Source organism: Sturnira hondurensis, unplaced genomic scaffold (genome assembly GCF_014824575.4).
Source record: "Sturnira hondurensis isolate 20B ecotype Veracruz unplaced genomic scaffold, ASM1482457v3 Scaffold0006413, whole genome shotgun sequence".
NCBI classification, from domain to species: domain Eukaryota; kingdom Metazoa; phylum Chordata; class Mammalia; order Chiroptera; family Phyllostomidae; genus Sturnira; species Sturnira hondurensis.
Genome location: NW_028079044.1, coordinates 12,410,630 through 12,437,068, shown reverse-complemented (window position 1 = coordinate 12,437,068; position 26,439 = coordinate 12,410,630). Strand labels below are relative to the sequence as shown.

At 38.0% G+C, this 26,439-nt stretch overlaps 1 protein-coding gene across 2 annotated transcripts in view; it reads left to right on the top strand.

Moving 5' to 3' along the window:
• The window catches only part of WDPCP (WD repeat containing planar cell polarity effector), a 407,760-nt gene that overhangs the window by 310,604 nt on the left and 70,717 nt on the right, over positions 1-26,439 (top strand). The window lies entirely within an intron of this gene.

Sequence of the window (26,439 nt, the reverse complement as noted above, 5' to 3'; positions counted from 1 at the left end):
TTTCTTTCTTCTGCATAGAATTCCATTGTGTAAATGTACCATAGTTTTTTGATCCATTCATTTACTGATGGGCACCTAGGTTGCTTCCAACTCTTGGCTATTGTAAATTGTGCTGCTATGAACATTGGTGTGCATAGGTTCTTTTTGATTGGTGTTTCAGGGTTCTAGGATGTTTTTCATCCAGGAAAGCAAACACACAAAAACACATTCGCTTGGGGCAAGATCAAATGAATAGGGAGGGTGGAGCATGGGGGTATAATGCCATTTTTGGTCAAAACCTACTGAACACACAGTGTGGTGTGGGCAGGTGCACTGGAAAATCCCCCCATGATGAGGTGTACAAGTTGAAGAGTCTTCAGAAAAATTCGTTGAAGCTGAATACAGTCTCTCACAACAATGCCAGCTGATACACTGGTACAGATGGGTTCCTAGAACATTCACCTACAGGGGAAACCTGTACTACAAGGGACCTGCCCTCCAGAAGGTAATTCCAGGTTTTTGGGGTCCCCCTGGTAAGCTCTGGAGATGTAATGTGATTATACTTAACTGTATTATCTATTTTGAAGTTGCTTAGAGAGTAACTTTTAAAAGTTCTCATCACAAGAAAAAATTGTAATCATTTGCTGTGATGGATATTAAGTTATTCTATTCATTAATTCATATATATATATATATATATATATATATATATAATATGCACGCACACATATATTTCAAATCGTGTTGTATGCCCAACATAATACAGCATTATGTTCCATTATGTCTCATTTAAAAAAGGAGAAAACAAAAAATAATATAAGTAAGCCCTAACATAGCAATAATAAATGTCAATAGTCTAAATGCATCAGTTAAGAAACAGAGATTTACAGCATTTAAAAAAAATTATCCAGGGCTTCTGGTCAAGATGGCAATGTAGGCAGACATCGCTTGCCTCTTTGCACAATCACATCAAAATATGGAACAACCATTACTCAGGAACATCAGAAATCAAATTGAATTAAAGTCTGACAACTACAAAATGGAGTAGAATGGAGGTGTAACAACTACAGAATTGAAGAAACCGCATCCCTCCTGAGGTAGGAAAGGTGCAGACACCAAATGGGATGGACCCACATGGACAAAAATTTGGGAGGGATACCTCAGGAGCAAGGAGTCCAGGACCCACACCAGGTCCCCCAGCCCAGGATTCCAGTACCAGAAGAGGTCCCCACAACTTCTGGCTGTGAAAACCAGTGGGGATTGAGTTGGTGGAGGAGGCTACCGGAGCTCTAAGCAGTTCCTCTTGGCGACCTCACACACAGACTGACTGACTCAGACTCGCTCCCCCTAAGCTCAAGCACCAGGGTGGTAGCTGGAAAGGCACCAGTGGTATACAGGGAGAAACTGAAGTGTTTGGCATTGGGGCGAGCAGAGACCATTGTCCTTTGCTGAAACCTCACTCCACAAAACCAGTAGGCTGGTGCCATATGTGAAACTCTATCAACCTGGCTAACAATGTGTCACCCACCTTAGAGATCTACAGAGGCTGTACCCCACCCAACTTACAGACTAACCCAAGATGCTTTTCCATAAGAATGGCTTGTCTTGGCTCCTAAATCACATCAAAGAAGCAACAGTTGGCTTCAATGAGCCCTACAGGCAGCTAGACTAGAGCCACAGCTTGGCTTCACCTGGGAATCTCCAAGCCCAGCACAAGTAGCAACCATCTCAGATTGCTTTATAGCTCAGACAGGGTGCCCCAGCAAAACATGGGTGGGGGCTGACCTTGGCCTGCACCACGTGGAAACCCCAGGGCCAACACACCCAGTGGACAGCTACAGACCACATTGGAGCACCACCACCCTGGCCCTGCACAACTGATCTTCCACAGAGGGTGGAGGTTGGGGGTCAGTGGTCACAATCAGTTTTTGCAGCTAACTAGCCTGGGCAAATCCCTCCCATTGACCTACCTACAGCATCCAAGGCTCAAGCACAAGAGGAGGGTGTATTCAAGCCCACACAATGGGTTCACCTCAAGTACCCAGCTTGGGTGATATGGGAGGCTGTGCCACTGGACCCTATTGGACACCTACTACATTAGGCCACTACCAAGACACAGCATCAAAGCAGCTCTATCTAATACATAAAAACAAACACAGGGAGGCTGCCAGAATGAGGAGACAAAGAAACATGCCCAATATGAAAGAACAGGAGTAATCCGCAGAAAAAGAACTAAATGAAATGGAGACAAGCAAGCTACTAGATACAGAGTTCAAAACATAGATTATAAGCATGCTCAAGGAACTTAGAGCTTCAACAGCATGAAAAAGCACACGGAAACCATAAGAAAGAACCAGTCAGAAATGAATACAATATCAAAAGTGAAAAATACACTAGAAAAGATCCACAGTAAACGAATGGGACTGTATCAAACTAAATAGCTTCTGCACAGCAAAAGAAATCACCAATAAAATGAAAAGGCAATAGACCAAATGAAGAAAGATATTTGCAAACAACAGCTCCAACAAAAGATTGACATCCAAATGTATAAAGAATTCATGCAACCCAACATCAAACAAAAAAGCAATCCAATTAAAAAGTAGACAGACACCTCAAGAGGACATACAGATGGCTGACAGATTTCCTGCTGGGAAGATCTATCCATTGAAATCAGTGGTGTGTTAAAACCCCCAACAATGACTACATTTCTGTGGATCTCTCCCTTTATGTCCATCAATATTTGCTTTACATGTTTAGGTGCTCCTATGTTGGGTTTACCAAGGTTATATCCTCTTGTTGGACTGTTCCCGTTATCATTATGCAATGTCCTTTGTCTCTTACGATAGCCTTGGTCTTAAAGTCTATTTTCTCACATTTAAGTATTGCTACTCCACAAAAGACCCCACATAGCAACAGCGATCCCGAGAAAGAACAAAGTTGGAGAAATCATGCTACCTAATATCTAACTGTACTATAAGGCAACAGTGATCCAAAGAGCACGGTACTGGCATAAAAACAGACACATAAATCAATGGAATAGAATAGAGAGCCCAGAAATAAACCCACATCTTTATAATCAATTAATATTCAAGAGGAAGCAGGCACTTACAATGGACTAAAGATAGTTTATTCAATAAATGGTGTTGGGAAAATTGAACAGATACATGCAGAAAAATGAAACTTAGGCCACCTTCTTATACCACACACAAGAATAAATTCAAAATGGATCAAAGACTTAAATTTTTTACCTGAAACCATAGACGTCCTAGAAGATAAAACAACTGGCTAGCCATAGGCCAAGAAAAATAAAGTGCCTGGAACCACAACTCACATTTTATATAGAAATTAAAATAAATCATAGATTTAAATGTAAAATATGAAAGTATAAAACTTTTAAAAGACTGAAAAACTGGGGACCTAAGACTCAGTGAAGAGTTCTTAGATGAGACACCAAAATCATAATCCATAAAAGAAAAATAGAGAAATTGGACTTATTAAGAACTTAAAACTTTTTCTCTGTAAAGATTCTAGAGATTGGGAAGAAGTTATTTACAAACCACATGTCTGACAAAGGCCTCATATCTGGCATATATAAGGAAATCTCAAAGTCACCAGTAAAAACAATTCAATTACAAAACTGGCAAAAGACACAAAGGGCTATTTCACTGAAGAGGAGGTAGGGTGACAAATAAGCATATGAAAGATGTTCAACATCACCAGCTTTTAGGAAAATGCCAACTAAGGCTATAATGAGACATTAGTAAACACCTATTAGAACAACTAAAAAGCTGTGATAATACAAAATCCCAGCAAGGGTAAAGAGGGAGAGAGGTCAGGAAAAAATAATTTTTCCCTTGCCCATAATAATACATTGAGTATTATTATGTATTAAATACATTGAGCATAGCTCTGAAATTTTACTATGTAACAAAAAAATAATATTGTATGTCTTAGTTTTCCTACCTTTCAAGGGGTTCAGAAAGAGGGGGAATATAGGTCCCTTTCATAATGTTAAAAAATAATCAGAGAATATCATAATAGTCATGAAGTAGGAATTTTTTAATAAAAAAGGAGAATGCCAGATTAACTTCTCTAAGGAAAATTATATTTCACTTAAAACCTACAACTTATTTCTGTCAAAGCATACAATATATCCACAAAAATGTTTTTTACTTGTAGGTTTTGGTGAAATTCTGGTCATTATGTGAAAGACCTCCAATGTGTTCCCATTAAATATAAGTCGTGACACCTCCTTCAGGAGAACATAGGCAGGAAAATCTCTGATATTCCATGCAGCAATATTTTCACTGATATGTCCCCTAGAGCAAGGGACATAAATGAAAGAATAAACACTGGGTCTCATCAAATTAAAAAGCTTCTGCACAGCTAAAGAAAAGAGCATTAAAATGAAAAGAGAACCAACCATATGGGAAAATATATTTGCCAATGATAACCTCAGACAAGGGTTTGATCTCCAAAATATATGAAGAACTCACACGACTCCACTCTAAGAAAACAAGTAACTCAATTAAAAAATGGGAAGAGGACTTGAACAGACACTTCCCCAAGGAGGACATACAGAGGGTCCAGAGACATGAAAAGATGCTCAGTATCGCTAACTATCAGAGAGATGCAAATTAAAACCGCCATGAGATACCACTTCACACCATTGAGAATGGCCATCATAATCAAAGCAACAAACAATTGTTGGAAGGGTTGTGGAGAAAAGGGAACCCTAATGCACTGTTGGTGGGATTGTACACTGGTGCAACCAGTATGGAAAACAGTATGGAATTTCCTCAACAAACTAAAAATGGAACTGCTTTTTGACCCAGGAATTCCACTTCTAGAATTGTATCCTAAGAACACTGAAACACCAATTCAAAAGAACCTATGCACCCCAGTGTTTATAGCAGCACAATTTACAATGGCCAAGTGCTGGAAGCAACCTAAGTGCCCATCAGTAAATGAATGGATCAAAAAACTATGGTACATTTACACAATTGAATTCTATGCAGCAGAAAGAAAGAAGAAGCTCCTACCCTTTTGCAACAGCATGGATGGAACCAGAAAGCATTATGCTAAGTGAAATAAGCCAGGTGGTGAAAGAAAAATATCATATATAATCTCACCTTTAAGTGGAACCTAATCAACAAAACAAACAAGCAAGCAAAATACAACCAGAAACATTGTATTTCTAGTTTTATACTTTCTCTTTCCACTTGAAAATACTTTATTTGTTCATAATATATTGAAAAAAAAACCGTAACAACTCTTGCTTTCAAATACCCTGGAGGAGTGTTTTCACAATCTAGTACCACCCTTTCCAATATCCAGGTAGACATGTATTTAAAGTGATTTTAAATTATTAATCTGTAACAATTCAATTCTGAAAATCCTGTCTTCAGTGACAAGGCAGGAAAAAGAGTTATGAAAATGGCAGGCTCTACTAACCTGTTTAATGGTGCTCTCTTCCAAAACTACACTGATGAGGAAGAAGGAGGAAGAAGGAGGAAGAAGGAGGAAGGGTGGGAAACTGGTAAATCTAAGAAAGAAGCTGGCAGAGGGGAAGGCTGAGGATCAAACCAAATTATATAAATCCAAAGATTCAGAGGAAAAGGGGAAGATGGCAACAGAGTAGGACAAAGGATTTCGCTTCCCTCCACGCACTGGAGAAAAAACGGGCTGATTTGTGGAGGAGCGCAGCGGATAGCCAACAGGGACCCAGCATATAGGAAGGCAGGACTCCAGAAAGTGTATCGGACACTGAATGACCAGAGGTTGAGGAGAGAAGACGACTGCAGATCAACAAGGTATGAGGGAACAGCGCAGGGGCGGAGGGCACTGCAGGGCCCTGGCGGGGCCGCCCTGGTCTCTGAGAGCTGAGGGTGGGCAACAACAACCTTGGGACAGAACTAGTCACCAGCACCCTCCCTATCTGGCAGGGTGCAGACAGGAAAACACCAGGAGAGATCGGTTTGCCTGTAGTGGCAGAGAGAGGAGTGGGCATTGGGAAGCAAACCAGAGAGCTCTTAATAATCCGTGGAGTCAGGCTGCAATTGCTGGCTTGGGAGAACTGAAAGCCGCCTGTGCATTCCCTGCAGCACGGGGTGAGAGCCTGGTTTGCCACAGACCCTGTGAGTCTCGGGCTACTAGTAAGGCCCCTGAAAGAGAGCCAGCCATCAGCTCCATCCCTACCCAGCTGGGCGCAGACTGAGAAGCACTGGGAGTCAGGCTGTGGCTGCCGGCTTGGAAGAATTGTGAGTTGCTCTGTGTGTTCAGCCACAGCACTGGGAAAGGTCCACGGCCAAGCCTGCAAGACCAGGAAAACCTGGTTGGGAGTGCGCTCCCACATGCCAGGCCAAGGCTGGGAAGCCTGGGGAAAAATGTGCTCTCAGTGGGACACGGGAGAGCTGTGTTAGTCTGGATCTTGGGAGGGCACTGGCGAGACCAGCTGAGTTCACTGAGACGTGAGAAAGGCCACACTAACAGCCCCTCAGGCTGCTGCAGCTAGTGAGACCAGAGAAAAGGATTGACCAGCTGGACACCAACAAGAGTAGGTGGAAGCAGAGAACACCAAGATACCTGCAGGAGACTGCACCACTGAATTTCACAGGCATCCTACCACAGAAGTTCACACCATAAACCCAGGGAACCAGAACAGATCAATTTAAGAAGCTGAGGCCAACGAGAAGAGCAACACGAACAATGGGAAAACAAAGAAACAATGCCCAAATGAAAGAAAAGGAGGAAGTCTCAGAAAGAATGTTAGATGAAATAGAGGCAAGTCAACTATGAGATATCGAATTCAAAGCACTGGTTATCAGGAAATTCAAAGAGCTTACAATGAGCTACCAGAAACTACAGGGGAGCTACAATGAACTCTCTGCAAACTATACCAATATGAAAAAGGAAACAGAAACCATCAGCAAAGGCCAAGAGGAAGTGAAGAATACAATTTCTGAACTGAAGAACACAGTAGAGGGTATGAAGAGTAGGATCGATGAGGCAGAAGACCGAGTAAGCGAGCTTGAAGACAGGGTAGAAAGAATCTCCCAGGTGGACCAAGTAATGGAAAAGAGAATCAGAAAATATGAGGAGAGTTTAAGAGAAATGCAAGACAATATGAAACGTAATAATATCCGAATAGTAGGAATACCAGAAGGAGGAGAAGAAGAACAAGGGATAGAAAACCTATTTTAAAGAGGAATAATGGAAACTTTCCTAAGTTGAGGAGAGATAAAGTCACACGACTCCAGGAATCCCAGAGAGTCCCAATCAGGTGGAAGCCAAAGAGGCCTACTGCAAGACACATCATCATTAAAATGGCAAAACTCCAAGACAAAGAGAGAATCCTAAAGGCAGCAAGGGAAGAAAAGGAAGTAACATACAAGGGGGTCCCAATAAGGTTGGCTACTGAATTCTCAATGGTAACATTCCAAGTAAGAAGAGAATGGCAAGAAATATTCCAAGTAATGAGAAACAGAGACCTACAACCAAGGCTACTTAACCCAGCAAGGCTCTCAATCAAGATAGAAGGCTGAATAAAGAGCTTCCAAGACAAAAGAAGTCTAAAAGAATACGCCTCCACCAAACCAGCTCTACAAGAATTACTAAAAGGGCTGCTTTAAGGAAAGGAAGGAAAAGAGAGTGACAGAGAGGAACACAGATACATAAATGGCAATGAATAAGTACCCTCCAGTAATAACCTTAAATGTAAATGGATTAAATGCACCAATTAAAAGACATAGAATAGCTGAATGGATAAGAAAGCATGATCCACACATATGCTGCCTACAAGAGACGCACCTCAGGTCAAAAGACCATCACAGACTAAAAGATATTGACAGCAACACAATTATAGTAGGGGATTTTTACACCCCACTATCAAAAATGGACAGATCTTCCAAACAAAATATCAACAAAATTTTCGCAGCATTAAACGACACCCTAGATGAAATGGACCTAATTGATATATATAGAGCCTTCCATCCCAAAGAAGCTAAATACACATTCTTTTCAAATGCACATGGAACATTTTCAAAGATAGACCACATGATAGGACACAAAACCAGTCTCAACAACTTCAGGAAAATAGAAATCATACCAAGCATTTTCTCTCATCACAAGGGACTAAAATTGGAAACTAACCCCACAGGAAAAAACCCAAAACACCCAAAATCATGGAGACTGAATGGTATGCTATTAAACAACGAATGGGTCAAGATTGAAATTAGGGAAGAAATAAAAAAGTTTCTGGAAACAAATGAAAATGAACTCACAACAACCCAAAATTTATGGGACACAGTGAAGGCAGTCCTGAGAGGGAAGTTCATAGCAATACAAGCTTACCTAAAGAAGATAGAAACATTTCAAATAAACAACCTAACCCAAGGCCTGCAAGAACTTGAGGAACAACAACAAAGACAGCCCAGAGCAAGTAGAAGGAAGGAAATAGCCAAGATCAGAGCAGAATTAAATGACATAGAGACTACAAGCACAATTCTAAGGATCAATGAATCCAGGAGTTGGTTTTTTGAAAAGATAAACAAAATAGGCAAACCTTTAAGTAGGCTCATCAAGTAAAGAAAAGAGAGGACTCAAACACAATCAAAAATGAAATAGGAGAGATTACCACTGATACCACAGAAATAGAAGGGATTGTAAGAAATTACTATGCAGAATTATATGCCAAGAAATTTGAAAACCTACATGAAATGGACAAATTTCTAGAAAAATATAATCTTCCAAAACTCAATGAAAAAGAAGCAGAAAACCTGAACAGGCCAATAACAGCAGATGAAATTGAAGAAGTAATCAAAAAACTCCCATCACACAAAAGCCCTGGACCACATGGTTTAACAGAAAAATTCTACAAAGCATTTAAGGAAGAGCTAACCCCTATTCTTCACAGACTATTCCAAAAAATCCGAAAGGAGGGAAAACTCCCCAACTCTTTTTATGAAGCCAGCATCATCCTAATTCCAAAGCCAGATAGAGACACAACAAAGAAAGAAAACTACAGGCCAATATCGCTGATGAACATAGATGCTAAAATCCTCAATAAAATATTGGCAAATTGCATCCAACAATACATCAAAAAGATCATACACCACGACCAAGTGAGACTCATCCCAGGGATGCAAGGATGGTTCAATATTCATCAATCAGTAAATATAATACATCACATAAACAAAAGCAAAGACAAAAAACACACAGAGGGATACAAAGTCAATATCCAGAAATCAAAGGCATTTTTGTATACCAACAATGAAACAGCAGAAGCAGAAATCAAGAAAAAAATCCCATTCGATATAGCAAAAACAAAAATAAAATATCTGGGAATAAACCTAACCAAGGAGGTGAAAGACCTGTATGCAGAAAACTACACAACACTAACGAAAGAAATCAAGGAAGACACAAACAAATGGAAACATATACCATGTTCATGGATTGCAAGAATTAACATCATCAAAATGCCCATACTACCCAAAGCAATTTACAGATTCAATGCAATACCTATTAAAGTACCAATGGCATATTTCACAGACATTGAACAAACACTTCAAAAATTTATATGGAACCATAAAAGACCCCGAATAGCAGCTGCAATTTTGAGAAAGAAGAACAAAGTAGGAGGGATCACAATACCTGATATCAAACTGTATTACAAGGCCACTGTTATCAAAACAGCCTGGTACTGGCATAAAAACAGGCACATAGACCAATGGAATAGAACGGAAAGCCCAGAAATAAACCCAACTCTCTACAGTCAATCAATATTCAACAAAGGGGGCAGTAACATAAAATGGAGTAAAGATAGCCTCTTCAACAAATGGTGTTGGGAGAACTGGACAGCTACATGCAAAAAAATGAAACTCGCGCACTAACTTATATCATACACCAAAATAAATTCAAGGTGGATAAAAGACTTAAATATAAGCTGTGAAACCATTAAAGCCCTACAGGAGAACATTCGCAGGAAAATCTCAGATATTCCACGGAGCAATATTTTTACTGATTCGTCCCTTAGAGCAAGGGACATAAAGGAAAGAATAAACAAATGGGATCTCATCAAACTTAAAAGCTTCTGGATGGCTAAGGAAAACAGTAGCAAGATAAAAAGAGAAGCAACAGCTTGGGAAAACATATTTGCCAATGATACCTCAGACAAAGGTTTAATCTCCAAAATATACAAAGAACTGACTCGACTCCACTCAAAGAAGATGAGCAACCCAATTAAAAAATGGGAAGGGAAATAAGGGAGGGATTTAGAGGAACCTATATAAAGGATACATGGACAACAACTGAGAAGGGTGGAAATGGGAGGGAGGGGGGAGGATGGGGGGTGGGATGGGATGGGAGTAATAGACAGAAAACTGTACTTGAAAAATAATTAAATAAAAAAATTGGAAAAAAATTAAAATAAAAAATGGGGAAAGGACTTGAACAGACATTTCTCCAAGGAGGACATACAGAGGATCCAGAGACACATGAAAAGATGCTCGATATCGCTAGCTATCAGAGAGATGCAAATTAAAACCACAATGAGATACCACTTTACACCACTCACAATGGCTATCATAAACAAAGAAACAAACAACAAGTGCTGGAGAGGTTGTGGGGAAAAGGGGACCCTAGTTCACTGTTGGTGGGATTGCAGACTGGTACAACCACTATGGAAAACAGTATGGATTTTCTAAGAAAACTAAAAATGAACGTGCCTTTTGACCCAGCAACTCCACTACTAGGAGTATATCCTAAGAACCCTGAAACACCAATCCAAAAGAACCTATGCACCCCGATGTTCATAGCAGCACAATTTACGATAGCCAAGAGTTGGAAGCAACCTAGATGCCCATCGGTAAATGACTGGATCAAAAAGCTATGGTACATTTACACAATGGAATTCTATGCTGCAGAAAGGAAGAAGGAACTACTACCCTTTGCAACATCATGGATGGAACTGGAAAGCATTATGCTGAGCGAACTAAGCCAGGCAGGGAAAGACAAATACCATATGATATCACCATTAACAGCAATCTAAACAACAAAACAAACTTTAAGCAAAATATGACCAATGACACTCAAATACGGAACAGGCTGGCAGGGTCCAGAGGGGAGAGGGGAGAGAATCATAGGGGAAAAGGGGATGGACTCACATGAATAAGTATAAAGGACACATGGACAATAACTAAGGTAGGGGGCGGAAATGGGAGGGAGGTGGGGAGCACTGGGAGGGGCAGGGCTGGGAATATAAGACAGAAAACTGTACTTGAACAAGAATTAAATAAAAATTAAAATTAAAAAAATATATATTTTTTTACTGCAAGCTAAAAAAAAAAAGATTCAAAATGACTTTGAACTTATCAAGAGCAGCACTGGAAGCAAGACAACAGTGGAGTGATGCCTTCAGACTTCATTAGAAAAATCATTTACTTACTAGAATTCTCAAATTTAAGAGAAAGTTCTCAACATGCAAAGGAAAGGTAGTTTAACAGTTAACTATAACATTAGGGTAGAAAGAAGGGATTTAAATAAAACAGTGGGGAGGGGGAGGAGGGGGGAGAGTAGTGGGCAGAAAATGCAGACAACTGTAATTGAACAACAATAAAGTAACATATATAAAAAATAACATAATTTTTTCCTCAGGAGTATGAAACAATATTAAAATTCTAGATCAGTCCAATACTGATTTGTATTAACCATGCAAATCAGTAACTTAAACCAGCAGAATAATCTTTCAAATAACTCTATGTCATTAAGAAAACAAAGGGGGAGAATTCCTGCCTGAATTTAGTGTTAAGAAAGAACTGTACTTCTCCTGAATAAAGGATTACTCTAAATCTTGTGAGTATTTTGAATTATGTAACTGGCCTTTCCCTTTTCATGTGACTTGCTTGAAAGCTCAGAAATAAATTACAACTGACAAAAAATAAAATTAAAAAATGGGAAGAAAGGTCTTTAAAAAGCAGTTTGATATCTGTTCTGTTGGGTGACTGACCCAGAATGGAGGTATATTTTTTAGGGATTTATTCTCTGAAAGGGTAAAAAAGAGGACCCTAGGGTGGTCAACATGTCAGAAACAGGAAAATTAAATGATTACATACAACTAATTGGAAAATGCTAAGATATCTATCTGGTCTTCTTCCCCTACTTGGCTCCCAGAACACTGACAATCAGAAGATATTTCGCCCTGGCTGGTGTAGCTCAGTGGATTGAGCCTGGGCCTGTGAAGCAAAGGGTTGCTGGTTCGATTTCCAGTCAGGGCACATGCCTGGGTTGCAGGCCAGGTCCCCAGTAGGGGACACATGAGAGGCAACCACACACTGATGTTTCTCTCTTTCTTCTTCCCTTCCCCTCTCTGTAAAAACAAATAACAAATATTTTTTTTTTTAAAAAGAAGACGTTTCAAAATCAGACTAATAGTGAAGACCTGTAGCATCTACAAAGGTTGTATAATCTTGGTATCCCCCAACCCATTCTTTTCTCCACCCTCCCCTGAATTACCCTATGTGAAGCTAGTACATCTTTAGTTTTGCCGAATTTACTTAAACCTTGCCCACTCACTTCCCTAAATGGGGTTCTTATAAACCTCATAAGGAAGCAGAAACTAGACTCCTACAGTTCAATTTGTTTTCCAGGGAGCCTTCATGTAACTGTGGTGATACTGTCTATTCTTTACATAGCTAGGTTTTTCAGTGTTACTCAGATTTTCAAAATAGTATGTTGTTTAGACATACATAGGAAGGTGATAAAATATTCTCTGATAATATTAGGTTAATGGAGAATTTACATCTTTGCTGATTATTACTTGTTTATCAGAAATTATCTGAATAAATTCTTTTCTCAATGTAGTTCAAATGAGTAGAATAGGTATGAATAGAATTCAGGAGATGTTTTTCCCTCCCCTAAAATAGGAATCTGTAGTTTTCTATTATTTAAGATTTCCTACATTAAGACATATTTATATTTATTTAGTACTGATATAGTCATTTCTTGTTTTTGTTTAATGAGGAATTAGAAGAATTAAAAATATATCCATTTTATATTGTCTGTGTAGATAATTTTCTTGTTGGGAAGCACTTCCCCATTTTTCCTTTTTTTTAAATCCTCTTTTGAGGACTTTTTTTTATTGCTTTTAGAGAGAGAGGAAGGGGATGGGAGAGAGAGAAATTAGTAACCTTCTTGTATCCTCCCTGACTGGGGACTGAACCCACAACCTGGATATATGCCCTAACCAGGAATCTAACTCACTACCTTTTGGTCTATGGATGATGCTCCAACCAAGCCACACTGGCTAGGGCCCCATTTTTTTCTTATAAATGAGATCAGCTGTTGTTTGCCTTTCCCTCTTTTTTAAACAAATTATTTTATATGACATCAATTTTAGTTTACTAAAATAAAATACATAGGTAATGAACATTTTAATACACACAATTTAGGAAGACAATGCTGTGTCACAACTTAAATATAAAAGAAATAAATCAAAAGTAATTTATAATGAAAAAGTAAATCCTTGTGACACTTCATTAAAAGACATAATGAAGTATTAAGTTGCTTATACCTATACAAAGAATAATTCTAAATATAACAGCTGATAAATGCAAGCTGATACAGCGTGTTGTATTGCTGACTGGAACACTGCAAACTGTACCTCTGTAGGGAGGGATGTAAGTATACCTACAAACCATCTAAGCTAGGTGTGTCAATTGCTCTATGTACTCCTAGAATTCTGATCTAATGTGCTGCCCCCTGCAGGTCTTCTGAGACCAGGAGACAAAAGGGGTTACCTTGTCACTAGAACTGTAAATGAAAGATTCGGTGCTTAATGTGGCAAACATTGTCGTTATTATCCAAGCCAGGGGTCTTACTCTCACATTCCTGATCTATGGCCATGATACATGAGATCTCCAGGGGGGGGTTAAATTTTTTTATTTTAAAAAATGGGGGACCAGGGGACTCCTACTATGCCAATAGCCTACAGCTCTGGTGATCTGAATCTTTTTTTATAAACATTTTTTTTACTGTTGTTCATGTACAGTTTTCTGCCTTTCCCCCCCATCCCTCCCCACCAATCCAACCCTCCCCACCTCCCTCCCCTGTTTCCATGCCCTCCTTGTTATTGTCCATGTATGCTTTATAATTGTTCCTGGAAACCATTCACCCTTTCCCCAATAATCCCCTCCCCTTTCCCCTCTGGTTGATGGTCTGAATCTTAAAGAAGCTGGATTTACAGCAGGGGTGTCAAACTCATTTTCACCAGGGGCTGCATCAGCCTTGTGGTTGCTTTCAATGGGCCAAATGTAATTTTAGGGCTATATAAATGTAACCAGGGGCAAGGATCTCGGTGCTGCTGCCAGGTAGCAACAAGGTGCTGGGCCAGATAAAACAAGGTGGAAGGCCAGATTCAGCCCGTGGGCCTTGTGTTTGCCACCTGTGATTTACAGGGTGCACTGTAAGTGGAAAAGCTCTCCAACACTTTTAAATTAAAAGTAACCTGTGATATCCTTAAACCCATGCAGTGCTTCAGTTCAATTCCAAAGGTTGGTCTTTATATTAGGAATAATCATATATATGGATGAAATTGTGATTTTTATCCTTAGTTTCAACTTTATATGAGTCTCTGTCTAGGCAAAGCAATTCAGCTTTGGCAATTAAGACTACAAGAATACCACCACTGGGCTAATGCCTAAGAATGCATCTTTGACTGAAACAGCCAAACAGCCTGAAGTTGACTCTCCTCAGCAGTGTTCTATCCAACTATGAAAAATGGATCCAACCCCATATGGGGCAACCCACACCTCTCATCAAAGACGTTTAAACTTTTCTGGGATTCACCGGTTATTTCATCTACCATTTTTCTAATCACATTGCCCTGTTTAATGAACGATCTCAAAAATGTGTAAGGTTTTGCTCATAAATTATCCACATAATTTTAATTAACTGAGACAATTAAGAGGAAGCAAGTGGACATGCATGAGTAGCTATGCCTAATCAAGAATCTTTTAGACAGGCCCCTAAAGACAAGGGATATGGACAGGGAGATGGGAAGTCATCTGCAAATACACCTGGTTCAATGTATCAAAAAGAAAAACAAAAACAGAAGTCCTGCACTAGAGGGTTACTATGGCCAATAAATAATTTATTTACAGAATATCACTGCATAGTAATTTTAACTTCTAAACCTGCTTTTTTTCTGCACCACTAGGCAACTTCACTAACTCTTACCAATCACTAGTTCAGAAGGACTGTAGGCTAAGAAACCTAAAAAACTTTAAAAAAACCTTCCAATGTACCAAGCAATAGACAGTAGTCATCAGGAGACATAATCAAATTTGGAGTCCCCATTTTCCTCCAGGACACATCCATACTATCCATTTTAGCTAAAAGTATCCCAGAGACTTCTGGAGTCCTGTTGTAACCAACTACCTCATATTCAGCTTAAAGTTGTAAGTGTTCATTCAGATTCACCACACTTCAGTTGCTCCCTACATCTCTCAAGTTACTTTCTCAACCCACACTCCAATCACAAAAGATATGCAAGAAGTAACAATTCCCAACAACTTCATGTCCAATTTTGAAATCTGCTATGATGAGAACCAATTTGCTAAAACTAGAGAGCACTAAAACACGTGTAGAATATTTACTGGCTTAAACCCTGCTTCTACCACCCATCTATGCCTTTAAGTTAAAATATGTACCACAAAAGATAGAATATAGACATAATACATAAATAAATAAGAAAAGTTACTAAGGATGCTGTGTTTGAGGAAGCAGGAGAAGGGGATGTAGGTAGCATATAGCCATAGAGTTTTTTGTTGCTGTGTTGTTTTCACTAGACCTCAATATGCATTGAGCCACTGAAGATAATATACATATATATCTAAGTCATTTGTGTTAAAAATTTCTAGATATGTAAAAGTTACTTAATAGAAAATGTTGAAAACAAGGCAGAACAAGTACTTTAAAACCAAAGTTTTAATAGTTATGTTAAATTATAATTTTCATTATTTTTATGATACATTATTCAATCACAAGGAAATTTTACTCTTTTTAAATGGAAGTCTATGTTTGAGGACTTCACCTTTAATCTGGGGTTTTCAAACACTTCATAGGGTTGCATGGCCTTTTAAAAGCCTTTGGGTATAAGAGTGGTAAAATGTGGTTTTAGTTATTGGCATGCCTGTGCAACAAAGCATTTGGGAGGTGTGATTGACAGACCAGAAGTGTGTATAAGAGAAAACTTATGCTTATGTTTGCTTCAGTGACTTTATTAGCCACACCCTACTTGTAAATTGTAAACTGTCATTCAAAGTAGCATAGTGATGTTTTAAACAAGTCAGGTTTATAACACCACTACTTTTTTTTGTCTTAATGCCTAAAGGTAAATTCAGAAAATGTTCCTATGTTTTGGCTCATAAAATTGTCCATCTGGAAAAAAATTAAATAATAAAACCCAAACAGTAAAGAGCAATGCAAAAAAGATTTATGACACTGCACGCATATCAGTTGTACATGTAAACATCACAATTAGGTAATTCAGCCTTCATTATCTCAGCAACTATTTCAGATTGAGGACAAAGAAAGTGATTTCATTAATTGTTGGCAAGTTTTAACCAGTATTTTAAAGTAGCTTACTAATAATGTATTGCAGTATAACAATATATAGACTGAATTAAAATTGCTATAATACTGAAAGCTTCACTAGAGACCTTTACTGTCTTTACAAAGAACTACAGGAAAAAATGTGCATTTTATAGTATGTTATATTTTATGAGAAATGCTTAATTTTACATTAAAATATTAAAATGCAGAAACAAATACATATCTACATCATACTTTTCTAACAACTACACAATTTTGAACTGAAATAAGGGATGAAAACAAATATTATAGTTTACTGACTTACAACTAATAATATTCTAAATATTCTATCCTGAATATTAGCTAATTTAATCTTAGTCTTAATAATAAAAGTAATAGTAACTCATCAAATAAATTCTAATTGTACAGAAAAGCACAATATAGTTAGTGGAAATGCCTCATCCCTTTCTTCCAAGATGAAAAACCTCACTTGCAGTAAAATAACTTTTATGGTCTAATTTCAATAAGGTAATAATTCAAATGTCTGAGCTTTTAGATTAGTATTAAATTTTTTAATCCTTTTACTGGGAATTAGAAAATTGAATTTTGGTCAGTGCTCAAACTTTGAGGAAAAGACCTTTTTCTGTAATTGCCTGGTAACTTAGTATTCAATAGTGACACTTCTAATTTTTTATATCTGAATGCATATGAAGGGTACGTCAATGGATGGAGGCAACCTACAGGGACATTAGGTAGTTTAGTCTTTATCTGTGGACTAAATTGTAGGATTCTTGGGTTTTTCTTTTTTAGGTGGACCAAACCATAAAACTATGTCTCAGGAATTCTATTTATGTGACAAGTAAGAAAAGATGAAACACCTGTAAGTTGATGTTTAAAGCCCAAACTAGTTTTGAAGTAACAAGAAAAGGGAAAGCTAACGGTTCAAATTTCAGTCACTTTTCATCTAAACCTATCAATGTGTGCACTGGTCCATTAATTATGTGGCCCAGCACAAAATGATATGTTAGTCTTCCATTTTACTCTAGGATGACAGCTGTGAGGTAAGATTCTAGTTCAGGAGGAAGAAAGCTATTTCAAGTACTTTATTTTTGGTCTTGAGAATTTATTTAAGTCATGAATGAAAAACTACTAATTGAGGATCAAATCAATTGTTTTGTTGATTACTCTGTCAGAACCAAAATAAAACTGAAGAGATTATTTAAAACCTTTGGTTCTAATAAACCCAGGTTTTCTATGTTAATAAAGCAGAAGTCAGAAAATATTTCTACAAAGGGCCAAACAGTAAATATTACAGACTTGTGGGGCATACCATTTCTGTCACAACTACTTAATGCTGTTCTGCAAAAGCCACCACAGACAATACATAAGTGAATATTAAAGTCAAATTCCAATAAAACTTTATTTATGGACACTAAAATATAAATTTCATATAATGTTCACATATCACAAAATATAATTCTTTTGACTTTTTTCCAACCATTATAAATCTAAAAATCATTCTTAGATTACAAGGTTGCAGAAAAACAGGCACCAGGCTGGATCTGGCCTAGCCATAGTTTGTGACTCTTATTCTAAAAGATTATTTTGGTTCTTGTTTTATGGACTTCTATGCTTCAAAGGAAAAACCTGTCACTGAGATTTTTTTTTAAATCTTGTTTAAAGTATCTGACACATTTTAAAAGCCTATCAATGACTTGCCAGAATAAATATGTGAAAGTAATGTCATTTAAAATATGTCTTCCTAATGAACCTAATGCATTGTCTTTAGACCACATTATTGCTGAAGTAGTCCTTCATAGAAAACATCAGTTTTTAGTATAATATGTTTGGTTTCATTTATTGTTTAAAAATTTCCTGTGCTAATACATTTTTAGAAAAAGGCAATTAACTTTGGCCATTTACTAAATTACCCACTTTAGATAAGTTTTAAGTGTATATGCATATTTTTTTGAAATTTTAAATTACATTTATTTTTTTGAAAAAAAAATACACACACAGTTCAGAATTCAAAAGATACAGTATCTAGTTAAAAGTTCTAATCCCAAGTCCACTTTGTAGTCACCAGTTTTCTCTCTAGAGGCAAGTAATATTAACTGTTATGTGAATGTATATATTTGTATAATTTACAATTATATACGTATGTTAATTTTGTTATATAGTTTTATAGAATCATTGTTTTTAAAATATACTTTCTTATCATAAAAGTTAACATATATAAAATTTATATTATATATTATATATATGTATAATTTAAACACTGATGAAATGTTTAATTTGAAAAATAAACGTTCTGTATAATCCTACCCACCAGAAAAGGAATCTTAATATTATGTATTTTTCTAGCTTTTCCCCTCTTCCATGCATATTTTTAAATGGGAGATAAAGGAGGTCTCATACTTTCATTAATTAAATTATTTATCCTCACTCGAAGACATGCTCACCAATTTTAGAGAGAGGGTAAGGGAAGAAGAGAGAGAGGGAGAGGAACATTGATGTGAGAGAGAAACATCGATTGGGTTGCCTCTTATATGTGCCCTGACCAGGACTGAAACCACAATCCAGGTATGTGCCCTGATGGGGAATTAAACCACAACCTTTTGTCTTTTGGTTTATGGGACAATGTTCCAACTAACTGAACCACACTGCTCAGGGCCTTTTCACACATCTTTAACAAAATATGGCTATCCATTACTTCCTGTTTTACAAAATTACCTTTTAAAAAGAATTTAACAAAATACTCTGTAAAGCTCTATATGAGTATGTGTACATTGACCCCTTCTTTTTTTTTAACAGCTACTGTTCAATTATGTGGACACACTAGTTTGTTTAACCAATATTCTATTGCTGGATGTTTGGGTTATTCCCTATTTTAATGAAAATCAATGCTGCCAATAGATTTTGAGATGATAGCATATTATTATGTGTAGTATTCCCCTAATTTTCTTGAAACCTCAATCATCTACAACAAAATCTAGTAGAAAACATATTCTTATAAACTCCAAAATATAAGTATTATGGACAAATCACCAACAAATATAAGAATGCACTGAAAACTTCATGGGATTGTGAAGGCCCAAGATAGGTGTTAAAACAATGTGATTTCTACCTAATCCTCTGAAAACTGAAGTGAAGAAATTCAGTGAATCACAGGTAAGTGATGGAGTAACTATGATTCTGTTAAGGTGGTCAAATGCTTCATGATCTAATTAGTGACATGCATGAACAAATGAATGAGTCTGAATGTCCCTACCTACTATCCAGCAAAACTATAGCCAAAGGAACAGACTTTGCAGAATCAGCAAGGAAGAAAGACTTTGCTGGGCTTGACTCTATTCTGGAACAATGAAGAGACTCAAGAGGTGTATAATAAATGGGAGGTTCCTGGTACAAACACCACACACATGCACACACACACATTCCACCACCACATCCCTACCCTGAAGGGGTGGCAGGATAGGATAGCATTATGGGCCACCTGTGAGATGCCACTACTCACTTTTTTTTTCCACTGACCCCAGGACTTCTTGCTTCTGGCTCCAAGCACCCAGTCACACTAGGAAGACACAACCCACTCCAGGGACACTGCCAGTTAGGAACTGACTGGGACTGTGCACTTGTGAAGTAGTAATGCAGGTGTCCTTACTGTAGCTCAGGGAGTACAGAAACCACTCATGGAAGAGCAAAAGTTCATTGCAACTTGATTCTCAGCATGAATACAGACTATGAATGTGAGGCCTCACACATGCAGCAAATAATAAAAAATTAATGGGAGAAGAAGAAAAAAGGGAAGGGGCTTTTATGGCCCTGAGAGATGGAGAACTGGAAAATTTTGCAGGGTCATTCTCGGAACATGAGCAGAAACTTGAGGAGCGCTGTAGGCTATAATTTATAAATACAGTGGGACTGTGAGAAGGTATAGAGGTGCTTGAATGTTTTAGATTCTGGATCCTAGAAATACTTAAAACTAACAAATCAACCATCTCTAGATAATTCCCCAAACTGAGAAGAAACAATGAGAGTAGAGCCCAAATTCAGCCTAATAGGCACAACAGGGCCATAGGGGAAAAAAAGGTTGAAATTAAAGGGAAGAATATAGGTGCTATGGTCTGAATGTGTCCCCCCCAAATACATACATTGAAACCCTTACCCCTAAGGTGATGTTAGTGGGATGGGGCCTATGGAAGTTGACTAGATCACAAGGTCGGAGTCCTAATGAAGGGATTACTGCCTTTGTAAAACAGGCCACAGAGCGATCCTTTGACCCCTTACACCAATGAGGACAGTGAGAAGTCTCTGACCTAGAAGAGGGCCTTCACAAGCACATGACCTATTTTGGGGCTTTCAGCCTCCAGAACTATGAGAAATAAATTCCTATCATTTAGCCCTGGCTGGTGTAGCTCAGTGGATTGAGCACGGGCCTGTGAACCAGACAATCGTGGTTCGATTCCCAGTCAGGGCACATTCCTGGGTTGCAGGCCAGTTCCTGGCAGGGGCCAGTTCCCAGCAGGGGATACACAAGAAGCAACCATACATTGATGTTTCTCTTCTCTCCTTCCCTTCCCCTCTAAAGATAATAAAATAAAGTAAAATAAAAAATTCCTATCATTTATCAGCTATCCAGTCTGTGGTATCTTGGTATAGCAACCTAAATGGACTAAGACAAGAGGAAACCATATTTTTGACAACTTGATGAACACAAGAGACTAACGTGCTCCAGATCTATGAAGATAAAAAGTTATCATAGCCCAATCTGCTGTCTTAAATGTATAGAAAACCCAATTTCTCATAAAAGTGAGTAACAATAAAAGATTGCAACCAAATCGCACACACACTGTTAAAAAACAGAATAAGGAGCAGAATAATTTTTCTAGCAACAATGAAAACACTACAGAATGTATTACCACAAACAGATGAAAACTAACCCTATTATTCTAAAATAAGCTTAAATAAATTGATATCATGATAGAAGTTACCAAAAACAACATAAATCAGTATGTTGTTCTTAGAGAAGCTAAGAAATGTGGTGATAACAGAAGATTTTTTGAGATATGAAAGAATAATTATAATAAGAAAGAAAAATAATTTCAGACAGGAAGGTCAAACTAGGATCACAAGAACAAAATCACATGACTTATGATAACTAGAGAATTTAAAGGAGAAAAACACTTGAAAAATAAAAAATAAGTAGAGGAAACCAACAAAATGAAAAGTAACTTACAGACTAGGAGAAAGTATCTGCAAATCATATTGTTGATAAGGGGTTAATATTTGAAATAAATAAAAGAACTGATACAACACAACAGAAAAAAGGAACAAATAATACAATTACAAAATGGGCAGAGGATCTGAGTAGAAATTTTCCCAAACAAGACATATGTGTGGCCAACAGGTATATGAAAATATGCTCACCATCACTGGTTTGGGAAATGCAAATCAAAACCACAATGAGACATCACCCCACACCTGGGAAAAATGTCTATTATCAAAAAGACACAAAATTATAGGAGACTGTTCTGCATGGCAAGGGCCCAGCTCCCACTTAGAAAGGCCATTGGAAAGAGATGTCCTATACACAGGACCCACACCCACGGATAGGTTCAGGCCTGATTTGTACCTAGGCCACTTGGAGATTTGGTTTTTACTGAAACTCCCTTACCCTAAATTGAGGCAGAAAACATTTACTAAATATCTTTGTTTTTTATAACATATTTTATTATGACATTACAATTTTCCCATTTCCCCCTTCATTTCCCTCCACCCTGCACATCCCCCTCCCACCCATATTCCCCCACTTTAGTTCATGCCCATATGTCATAAGTTCTTTAGCTTCTATATTTCCCACACTACTCTTGCCCTCCCCGTCTTTCTTCTCCCCACTGTGTATGCTACTCATTCTCTGTACCTTCTCCCCCCTTTTCCTTCTCCCACTCCCCTGTTGCTAACACTCCATGTGATCTCCATTTCTGTGGCTCCGCTGCTGTTTTAGGAGTCCACTTAGTTTGTTTTTGTTTTGGGTGTGGTTGTTAGTAACTGTGAGTTTGCTGTCCTTTCACTGTTCACATTTTTTATCTTCTTTTTCTTAGATAAGTCCCTTTAACATTTCATATAATAAGGGCTTGGTGATGATGAACTCCTTGAACTTGATCTTATCTGAGAAGCACTTTATCTGCCCTTCCATTCTAAATGAAAGCTTTGCTGGATAGAGCAATCTTGCATGTAGGTCCTTGTCTTTCATGACTTGGAATACTTCTTTCCAGCCCCTTCTTGCTTGTAAAGTCTCTTTTGAGAAATGAGCAGACAGTCTGATAGGAACTCCTTTGTAGGTGTCTGTCCCCTTAACTCCTGTTGCTTCTAGGATTCTCTCCTTCATTTTTAATGTTGGCTAGTATAATTATGATGTGCCTTGGTGTGTTCCTTCTTGGGTCCAACTTCTTTGGGACTCTCAGAGCTTCCTGGATTTCCTGGAAATCTATTCTACTTTGCCAGATTAGGGAAGTTCTCCTGTATTATTTGTTCAAATAAGTTTTCCACTTGTTGCTATTTCTCTTCCCCTTCTGGTACCCCTATAATTCGGATGTTGGAATGATTGAAGATGTCCTGGAGGTTCCTAAGCCTCTCCTCAATTTTTTGAATTCTTGTTTTTTCATTCTTTTCTATTTGGTCATTTCTTTCTTCCTTCTAGTCCACTCCATTGATGTGAGTCCCAGTTTCCTTCCCACCACTATTGGTTATCTGTGCATTTTGCTTCATTTCACTTAGTGTAGCCTTCATTTTTTCATCTAATTTGTGACTAAATTCAATCAATTCTGTGAGCATCCTGATCACCAGTGTTTTGAACTGTGCATCTGATAGGTTGGCTATCTCTTGGTTGCTTAGAAGTATTGGCTCTGGGGCTTTGATTTGTTCTTCTGTTTGAGCCATAATTTTTTGGTCAGGTCACACCTGTTATGTATGAGGGGCAGAGCCTTTAGGTGTTCACCAGGGTGGGGCAACCCAATTGCTGGGTTGTGATGCTGTATGTGGGAGTGGGGTCAGAGAGGGAATAATGGCGCCTGCTCTGCTCTCTCTTGGATTTCAGTCCCCTCTGCTGCTTTCCACAAGCAAATTGAGCCCTTGTAATCCTGATTCCTGGGTGGACGGGCTTGTGCACATTCTAGGACCCTGTGGGTCTCTCCAACTAACTCTCCTGTGAGGCTGGGAGTCTCTCCCAGCACCTTTTCAATCCGGTGCTTTTAGGCTTTATTTCATGGCACTGGGGCCTTGGGTTGCTCAGTGTGTCTTGCTGCCCATTTTTTGCCTGGTTTATCTGCACACAAATGTGTGACCGTGGTCATCCAACCACCTTGCACGCCTCACTGGGTCTGCTAGTTTCCTCCCCTCACCTGGGGTCTGCTAGCCCAATGCTGCCTACATGCCCGGGTCTGCCAACCACCGACTTTTCCTGCCGATTTCTCTCTGCCGGCCATGGACTTTGCCCATCGTACTGGTCTGTATGAATGGTTGTCAGATTTTTGTATAGTTCAATTTTCTGTCTGTTCTTTTTGTGTTTTTATTTCTAAATCTTTGTTGTCCTTAATTTTGGTTGTGCAAGGAGGAACAGTGTTTCCACCTATGCCTCCATCTTGGATGGAAGTAATGGAGCATTTACCACATATCTTTAAAGTGACTCCTTAAAACCTATGCTAAGCCTTCCAGGGACCAGTGTAACCAGTTCAACCACTTTTCCCTCTGCATTTTCAAATACCCTTCTTCTCTGATATGATTAGTGGCATCATCTCCTTTGTTTCCTGTAAAAGATAACCACCTAAAGCGAACCTGTGCATAGTAAATGAGGACCATCCTCAATGTAATGTGCCCAGAAAAGCAATAAAAACCTGTCAAGGCAAGGGTTGGTGCACTCTCCTCTTGAGAGAGTGGTTGTGCCATCCCTTTTCCTCGAAAGGACTTGATAGTCCATGTGAATTTTGTCTTATGTCTCATCCACAATGCAGCAGACACTGCTTGCCAGTGTCTTCATCAAGAAATAACAAATATTGACAAGGATGTGGAAAAAAGGGAACTCTTGTACATTATTGGTGGGAATGTAAGTTGGTGTCACCACTATGGAAAATAGTATGAAGGTTCCCCCCAAAATTTAAAATAGAACTACCATATGACTCAGTAAACCCACTTCTGAGTATTAATCTGAAGGAAACAAAGACACTCACTTAAGATATCTGTACTGCATATTCATTGCAGCATTTACAATAGCCAAGACATGGATACCACCTAAGTGTTCATCAATAAGTGAATGGATAAGAAAATTTGGTGTGTGTGTGTGTGTATAATGTGATATTATTCAGCCACAAAAGAAGAATGAAATATTGTCATTTGTGACAATATGGATGTATTTGAAGGTACTATATAACTGAAATAAGTCAGAGGGGAAAGGACAGATACCAGATGATCTCCCTTATGGTAGAATTTAAAAAAACAACAAAAATCAGCTCATTAATATAGAGAAGTCAGCAGGAAAAGTCGGTGGTTGGCAGACCCGGGTGGTGGTTTTCTGAAGTGGGCAAAGGGAGCATCAGTGTAGGGAAGAATGGGTGAATAGGGTCAAAGGTACAAATTTCTGGTTATAAAGTAAATCATGGGATGTAATGTACAGCATGGTAAATACAGTTAATTATACTGTCTTGCATATTTTGAAATTTGCTAGAAGAGTGTATCTTGAAAGTTCTCATCACAAGAAAAAATTATAACTATGTATGGTGATGGATATTAACTGGACTTATTGTTTCGATCATTTTATAATATAAATATCAAATATTATATAATTAACCTAAAACAAATATGTTATATCACTTATATCTCAATAATAAAAGTGTGTGTTTTGAATAAAATATATTAAATCTGAAAAAAATGAGGAAGAGATAAAAAAGACAAGAGAAAGTGCTAGAGATACTATGCAAAGAAGATTCAACATATGTATAATAAGAGTTCCTAAAGAAGAATAACCAAAGCAATACAATAGAATAGATCCTAAAAAAAACTCTTAAAAGAAAATTTCTCTGAAATAAAAAAAACTTTATACTGCAAAATGAAAGGGTGTATCACATATATTGAAAAAGCAGCCCAAGATTTTCTATATCAAGACATATATTAATGAAATTCTTGGACTTTAAAGAAAATAAACAAAAAAATCCTTGGGGTATTCAGACAAAAAGACTAAGTCCTTATAAAGGGAACAGAATCAGATTATGATCACTTTTTTTAATCCTCACTTGAGGATATGTTTATTGATTTTATATCTATATATTCTTTATTCCAGGGAGAAAGAAAGAGAAACACTGATGTGAGAAAAACATCTATTGGCTGCCTCCTGTACACAGAACTGCAACCTAGACAGGTGCCCTGACCGGAAATCAAACCCACGACCTTTTGGTTTATGGGATAATGCTCCAACCAAGCCATACTGGCCATGGAATGTTTACTGATTTCAGAGAGAGAGAAAAAAAATCGATGTGAGAGAAATATTAATCACCTGCCTCCTGTATGCACCCCAACCACGACTGAACCCACAACTTAGGTATGTGCTCTGACTGGGAATCGAATGCACAACCTTTCATGTACACCAGGATGATGCCCCAACCAAATGAGCCACCTGTCCAGGGCAGTTATGATTGCTTTTTGATGACAACACTTTATTGCAGCAAATAAAATCAGGTTATGATCATTTTTTTATAGCAACACTCTATTCCAGAATATAATAATGAAGTAATATACTTAAGATGCTCAAGAAAAGAAAACGTGGGCCAAAAATTTTATATTCAGCCAAAAAAACCTATTATTCCCATGAGCCATTACTGG